Below are 8,640 nucleotides of genomic sequence, written 5' to 3' on the forward strand. Positions count from 1 at the left end.
TATGCAAGCCACCGTAAGCATGATCTTCCAATCTGTAATTAACGCAGGACATACATTTTTTGTTTTGACAGTAATTAAAACAAAAACAAAATGCGTTATCAGTGGATTCACCAATAGATGTTTAACTGGCACACTGTTTTACGCATGAAACATATTCGTTCTATTTCGTATCAATTCATACAGAGAAGGTTACCTCGACATCTCTATGCTACAATCAATCTCCAGACGCCACAATTTTATTTTCAACAGTGTTTGCTAGATGTGCGTTAGGGGTTTATCAGTGAGAAACCAGCCAGTTTATCAGCCAGTCCTCTTCTGGCTGTGCCGGGTGGAGATTATAACAGAACATGGCCAAGATGTTCAAATGTTCATAAATGACCAGCATGGTCGAATAATAATAAGGCAGAACAGTTGAAACTGGAGCAGCAGCACGGTCAGGTGGGCTGGGGACAGCAAGGAGTCGTCATGTCAGGTAGTCCTGGGGCATGGTCCTAGGGCTCAGGTCCTCAGAGAGAGAGAAAGAAAGAGAGAAGGAGAGAATTAGAGAACGCACACTTAGATTCACACAGGACACCGAATAGGACAGGAGTGGTACTCCATATATAACAAACTGACCCTAGCCCCCCGACACATAAACTACTGCAGCATAAATACTGGAGGCTGAGACAGGAGGGGTCAGGAGACACTGTGGCCCCATCCGAGTACACCCCCAGACAGGGCCAAACAGGAAGGATATAACCCCACCCACTTTGCCAGAGCAGAGCCACCCACACCACTAGAGGGATATCTTCAACCACCAACTTACCATCCTGAGACAGGGCTGAGCCCACAAAAGCCCACAAAAGATCTCCGCCATGGCACAACCCAAGGGGGGGCGCCAACCCAGACAGGATGACCACATCAGTGAATCAACCCACTCAGGTGACGCACCCCTTCCAGGGACGGCATGAGAGAGCTCTATAGGAGAAAGTCCTGCCTCTAGCTGTTTGCTTAGAAATTCTAGGGACAATTAGGAGGCCTGCGTCTTGTGACCGTAGCGTACGTGTAGGTATGTACGGCAGGACCAAATCAGAGAGATAGGTAGGAGCAAGCCCATGTAAATGCTTTGTAGGTTAGCAGTAAAACATTGAAATCAGCCCTTGCTTTGACAGGAAGCCAGTGTAGGGAGGCTAGCACTGGAGTAATATGATCATTTTTTTTGGTTCTAGTCAGGATTCTAGCAGCCGTATTTAGCACTAACTGAAGTTTATTTAGTGCTTTATCCGGGTAGCCGGAAAGTAGAGCATTGCAGTAGTCTAACCTAGAAGTAAAAAAAAAGCATGGATTAATTTTTCTGCATCATTTTTGGACAGAAAGTTTCTGATTTTTGCAATGTTACGTAGATGGAAAAAACCTGTCCTTGAAATGGTCTTGATATGTTCTTCAAAAGAGAGATCAGGGTCCAGAGTTACGCCGAGGTCCTTCACAGTTTTATTTGAGACGACTGTACAACCATTAAGATTAATTGTCAGATTCAACAGAAGATCTCTTTGTTTCTTGGGACCGAGAACAAGCATCTCTGTTTTGTCCGAGTTTAAAAGTAGAAAGTTTGCAGCCATCCACTTCCTTATGTCTGAAACACATGCTTCTAGCAAGGGCAATTTTGGGGCTTCACCATGTTTCATTGAAATGTACAGCTGTGTGTCATCCGCATAGCAGTGAAAGTTAACATTATGTTTTCGAATAACATCCCCAAGAGGTAAAATATATAGTGAAAACAATAGTGGTCCTAAAACGTAATCTTGAGTAACACAGAAATTTACAGTTGATTTGTCAGATGACAAACCATTCACAGAGACAAACTGATATCTTTCCGACAGATAAGATCTAAAACAGGCAAGAACTTGTCCATGTAGACCAATTTGGGTTTCCAATCTCTCCAAAAGAATGTGGTGATCGATGGTATCAAAAGCAGCACTAAGGTCTAGGAGCACGATGACAGATGCAGAGCCTCGGTCCGATGCCATTAAAATGTCATTTACCACCTTCACAAGTGCCGTCTCAGTGCTATGATGGGGTCTAAAACCAGACTGAAGCATTTCGTATACATTGTTTGTCTTCAGGAAGGCAGTGAGTTGCTGAGCAACAGCCTTTTCTAACAGTTTTGAGAGGAATGGAAGATTCGATATAGGCAGATTTAAAGAGGAGTCTGTAATTTGCTTTCTAATAATCATGATCTTTTCCTCAAAGTTCATGAATTTATCACTGCTAAAGTGAAAGTCATCCTCTCTTGGGGAATGCTGCTTTTTAGTTAGCTTTGCGACAGTATCAAAAAGGAATTTCGGATTGTTCTTATTTTCCTCAATTAAGCTAGAAAAATAGGATGATCGAGCAGCAGTAAAGGCTCTTCGGTACTGCACGGTACTGTCTTTCCAAGCTAGTCGGAAGACTTCCAGTTTTGGTGTGGCGCCATTTCCGTTCCAATTTTCTGGAAGCTTGCTTTGTACTCTATTACTAGGCCTATGTACTCTATTACTATGCCTATGTACTCTATTACTAGGCCTATGTACTTTATGAAAGCCCTTAATACAATCATTCCAGTGCATGCATACAGTATACCAACACATGGCTAATAACCTCAAATGTAACTTCAACCTGAAACCTAAACTGAGCAGATTTAAAAGACAAACCATGTTGGGGGTTAACAGAATATGAATATGATAATCCAATCATTTTACATAACTCCTCTTCCCCTGCCTCCATTGTCCTTATTTTAACAAATAAAAGGCCACACCCATTGACCTCTTGCTTTGTCTGATTCTAACTGTTTTTAATGTACTGCCATGAAAGTCCAGAGGGTGTGAAACTCAATTATCCCTGGTAATTGTTAATGAGGGACAATTCAATTCACAACCTCAGAACAGGAAAAGTACTCTCACATCTCCATCGGCTTTTGTGGTTATCAAACAAATATTAACTCCAGCACCATACCTGCGTCAATATACTTTATTTATACAATGGGTGGGTCTAATCCTGAATGCTGATTGGTTAAAACCTCATTCCAGCCTGTGTCTATTCCACAAGTTACCACCAGCTAAATTGTATTACGTTAAAATTTATTCTGTTCCATCTGACTGCGCAATCCACTGTCTCATCAGCCCAGCCAGGCACTATGTGAACTTCATCTCCACCATAAAAAGCATCGAGACATTATCTTACATTTCTTTTAGACTAACATTTTGTTTTCAACAGTGGAGATTTGTATAAGCCTTACGAACAACTCCCGTGACAATATATTCGCTAAACACCGGCTTCTCTGGCAATGTCACTTAAATAAATAAAAACAGCAGGTTTTTTTTCCTAGTCAAACACATAAGAACATTTCCTAAGAAAACTACCCCCTATGATGTTCTAGGATGTGATATGCTATCCATGAACTGATTAACTTAATGTGATTACTGTATATTGTGCCAATTCCAAACAGTAATATTTTGTTCCAAATAGCAACCAATTCCCTACATAGTGCACTACTTTTGACCAGTGCCCTATGGGCCCCATAAAGGGAAAAGGAGTGCCCTATAGGGAAAATGGTGCTATTTGGGATGCTTTCTCAACTTCAACTTCATGGAAACACTCCGACCATTTAATTTTCATTTGAGAGGGTTGCATAGCACCCTATGATGACCTTTTACCCTATTATTACTTGTGTATTTTCATACCAATGTATTCTAAATCATTATTGGCTCAATGTTCCAAGTCTCTAAGAGTCAATGTCCTGTGTTACTGTTGAAAAGTTTGTAAGGTACTCTTTGAAAACTGGCACACAATGTAGAACTGCACTACACACAGAGTGCACTCCACTCCCAGAGCTGAGAAAGTGCAATTTATTTTAGTGGTGGAGGTACAACATGCCTAAAAGCCTTATACTTACAGGAAAAGAAAATAGTGCAATTTAATGGCAAATTGTGTGAAATGGATGTGTTTATTCCATTAAAACAAAGCACAGCTACCATACAGGATAACTGGGACTACTGAATGTGTCAGTCAGCCAGTGTCTGAAAATAGATATTTACTTTGTGCTGTTGTGAGAAGAACTCCAGGTGACTCACAGTCCTCTCTAGTTTTCCTCCTTCAATTGACCACAACAAGTCTGCTTTGTGTCTGATTTAAACATTTTGTTTCCTATCCCGCACGCTCTCTCACATTTGGCTCTTAAGCATAATAAGGATGCAGAGAACGTCATAGAAAATGCTGCCAATCTTTCCCCTCAAAAATAAACCTCAAAAATACATTTCTTGAACGCAGGAAACTGAGAAAAAAAAAGCACTGAAAAAAGCACTGTGATGTCCTCACGACGAAAAGGCCTGTGCTTTCGGCAGGGTGCGTGTGAAACCATTTTAGGCGTGTGTGTGTGTGTGTGTGTGTGTGTGTGTGTGTGTGTGTGTGTGTGTGTGTGTGTGTGTGTGTGTGTGTGTGTGTGTGTGTGTGTGTGTGTGTGTGTGTGTGCGTGCGTGCGCGTGCGTGTGCGTGCGTGCGCGTGCGTGCGTGCATGTGTGTGTGTGTGTGTGTGTGTGTGTGTGTGTGTGTGTGTGTGTGTGTGTGTGTGTGTGTGTGTGTGTGTAAAAGAGAGGGAGAGAGGGATGTGAGCATTTTAGAGAGAGTTTGATGTCTATTTGAGGGTCAAGGTAGGAAAGAGATTTTCAGATTTAGTCCCACAGGTGGATGGAGAGTAAGGGGGAGTGAGGACGTGACAAGGTTTAACATCTGGGCTTGGATCACAATCACATTCTCACTGGACGTGTGCCAAGGTTTTAAGGTTGTAGAACTGTAAAACATTATCACAGTAAACCTCCACCCTGGAGAATATGTATATCAAAGCACTATCAAACATTATATTTGGCTGTTACAAATTCCAGGAATAAACATTTCGATGAGCAATATACGAAGAGTTTATTTCCGAAACGCTATATAAACCAGTTTTTCCACATTTGTGTCTTTCCATCAGAAATGATTGCTTATGGGTACATTCATGTGTGTGAAAAATAGATTTTTATTCATGGATATATCTCCATTGTTAAGCTGGAATGGGATGTTTGTATAATGTATCGTTGACTGTGGTTGTCGCACCTGGGCTATCTTAAGATGAATGCACAAACTGTAAGTCGCTCTGGATAAGAGCATCTGCTTAATGGCTGAAGTGTCAAATGTAGATGTTTTACATTCCAATCTAATATTACTGTATTGATTCTCTTAATTAAAAAATATTTTCACTTGTATCATATGTACAGTTCTTTATTAAAAAATGTAGTTACTTGTTGCATTTGCCTGTGTAAAACCTAGCTGTACTAATTATTTATCTGAGAGGGAGGTGGATATATAGCATATAGTCTCTCTGCAATGAAACCATCAAATGATAGATTTCAAACAAATATAATATGCCACGATTAGATAGTGAAACAATGATAATCGTTTTAGTGTGTGAAATTTTGCAAAATGGTGTGTCTGGTACTAAAAGCCCTGTCATGTCTGCTCTTAGGAGTGTGTGGAGATATCACACAGTGTCTCCTTTCCTTGCTCCTCACATCTCGCTGAAATTCAAGGCTTCTCTCTGAGGTAAAAAAAAAAAAAACAAGACAGATTATAGATAACTTTTAGATAACATTCTGTGTCAATTATAGCTCCTACTTTGTTTACACCACCTTCAATGTTCCATCATACATATACAACCACAAAGCACCAATATTTACATACAACCACAAAGCACCAACCCTCATAATCAGTATGACCTTTCAAATTAATCTATGCTCTTATCTTGTATCTTCTATTTTCATCTCTCTTTTCCTCTCTTTGGTTTATTTGTTCTGTCTCCTCTAACGATGCTCTGAACATCCATTAGAGCCAATGTTTTGATGTACTTTTCTGTGGTCAGTCATCCTCTCTTATGATCTGATGGTCTTTGCTGTGATTACTTTGGTACAGAGTGATGTAGAGAAAGGTTATTTGGTCTTTGTTCTGATGATTTTGGTACAGCGTGCTGCGGAAAAAACATCTGTTGGTCTTTGCTGTGATGATTTTGGTACAGAGTGTTGTCATTGGCAAAATCCTATTGCTAAATAGTACCTCTAGAAATATGGAATTATAGTTCCTGATGACAGTACAGTAGTACCATGATAGGGGATTGTGTGTGTGTGTGTGTGTGTGTGTGTGTGTGTGTGTGTGTGTGTGTGTGTGTGTGTGTGTGTGTGTGTGTGTGTGTGAGTGTGAGTGAGTGTGAGTGTGAGTGTGAGTGTGAGTGTGAGTGTGAGTGAGTGTGAGTGTGAGTGTGAGTGTGAGTGAGTGTGAGTGTGAGTGTGAGTGAGTGTGAGTGTGAGTGTGAGTGTGAGTGTGAGTGTGTGAGTGTGAGTGTGAGTGTGTGTGTGTGTGTGTGTGTGTGTGTGTGTGTGTGTGTGTGTGTGTGTGTGTGTGTGTGTGTGTGTGTGTGTGTGTGTGTGTGTGTGTGTGTGTGTGTGTGTGTGTGTGTGAGTGTGAGTGTGTGTGTGTGTGTGTGTGTGTGTGTGTGTGTGTGTGTGTGTGTGTGTGTGTGTGTGTGTGTGTGTGTGTGTGAGTGAGTGTGAGTGTGAGTGAGTGTGAGTGTGAGTGAGTGTGAGTGTGAGTGTGAGTGAGTGTGAGTGTGAGTGTGAGTGTGAGTGTGAGTGTGAGTGTGAGTGTGTGTGTGTGTGTGTGTGTGTGTGTGTGTGTGTGTGTGTGTGTGTGTGTGCGCGTGCGTGCGTGCGTGCGAGTGTGTGTGTGTGTGTGTGTGTGTGAGAGCTTTCCACATCTGGATTGTGCAACATTTGCCCAATATTATTTTCAAAATTCTTCCAACACTGTCAAATTGGTTGTTGATCATTGCTAGACAACCATTTTCAGGTCTTGCCATATATTTTCAAGTAGATTTAAGTGAAGACTGTAACTAGGCCACTTGGCCACATTCACTGTCTACTTGGCAAGCAACTCCGGCATAAATGTGGCCTTGTGTTTTAGGTTATCGTCTTGCTGAAAGGTGAATTCATCTTTCAATCTCTGGTGGAAAGCACACTCAAACAGGTTTTCCTCTAGGATTTTGCCTGTGTTTAGCTCCATTCAGTTTTATGCTGAAAACTCCCCAGTCCTTAACAATCATAAGTATATACATAACATGATGCAGCCACCACCACGCTTGAAAATATGAAGAGTGGTACTCAGTGATGTGTTGTATTGCCCCAAACATAACACTTTGTATTCAGGACCAAAAAATAATTGCTTTTCCACGTTCTTCGCAGTATTACTTTAGTGCCTTGTTGCAAACAGAATGCAGGTTTTGGATTTTTAAAATTCTCTACAGGTTTCCTTCTTTTCATCTGTCAATTAAGTTAGCATTGTGGCGTAACTACAATGTTGTCGAACCATTCTCAGTTTTCTCCTATCACTGCCATTAGACTCTGTAATTGTTTTAAAATCACCATTGGCCTCATGGTGACATCCCTATGCGGTGTCCTTCCTCTTCTGTAACTGAGTTAAGAAGGACGCCTGTATCTTTGTAGTGACTGTAGTATTGATATACCATCCAAAGTTTAATGAATAACATGTGCAAAAGGATATTCAATGTCGGGGGGTCTTTGTTGTTGAATCTGTTTTTGAAATTCACTGCTCGACTGAGGGACCCTGCAGATAATTTTATGTGTGGGGTGCAGAGATGAGGTAGTCATTCAAAAATCATGTTAAACACTATCATTGCACAGAGTGAGCCCATGCAACTTATTTTTATTCCTGAATTTATTTAGGCTTAATTGCCAACAAAGGGATTGAATACTTATTGACTTATTGACTTATTAAGGCATGTCAGCTTTTCATTTGTAATTCATTTGTAAAAAATGTCTAAAAACATAATACCGATTTGACATTATGGGTTATTATGTGTAGGCCAGTGACAAACAATCTCAATTTAATTCGGTTTTAAATTGAGTAATTCAACAAAACGCGGAAAATGTCAAGGGATGTGAATATTTTCTGAAGGCACTGTATAGGACCTTCCAACCCACTTGATAATTTTTGTATTTTGCACTGACTCTATGCACACTCACAAGACTACACACACGCACGCACGCACGCACGCACGCACGCACGCACGCACGCACGCACGCACGCACACACACACACACACACACACACACACACACACACACACACACACACACACACACACACACACACACACACACCTTTATATATCCACCTCTACCACTCCAGTATCCCTGCACATTGTAAATATGGTATTGGAACTGACCCTGGATATAGCTAACTTACTTTCTTGTGTTCTTCTCATTTCTCATATTTATTTGTGGTGTTTTTATTCTACCTTATGTTATATTTAGTACTACATTGATATTGATTACTGCACTGTTGGGAAATAGCTTGCAAGAAAATAATTTGACTGTACTTGTGCACGTGACAATAAAAACTTGAAACTTGATATCAATGGATACCAAATTAATAATGTTCTGTATCAAATCACAGTCTAATAATGATCATATACAGTAAAACCATAAAGTTCCAATTGGTCATGACATATCCTTTCCTCATTAGCGCAGTGTTCTCTCTTTACAGTCTTTTCTGAATGCTTAAACACCAACAGTGATTCTT

This window comes from Oncorhynchus keta, chromosome 10 (assembly GCF_023373465.1).
Source record: "Oncorhynchus keta strain PuntledgeMale-10-30-2019 chromosome 10, Oket_V2, whole genome shotgun sequence".
In the NCBI taxonomy this organism is placed as follows: domain Eukaryota; kingdom Metazoa; phylum Chordata; class Actinopteri; order Salmoniformes; family Salmonidae; genus Oncorhynchus; species Oncorhynchus keta.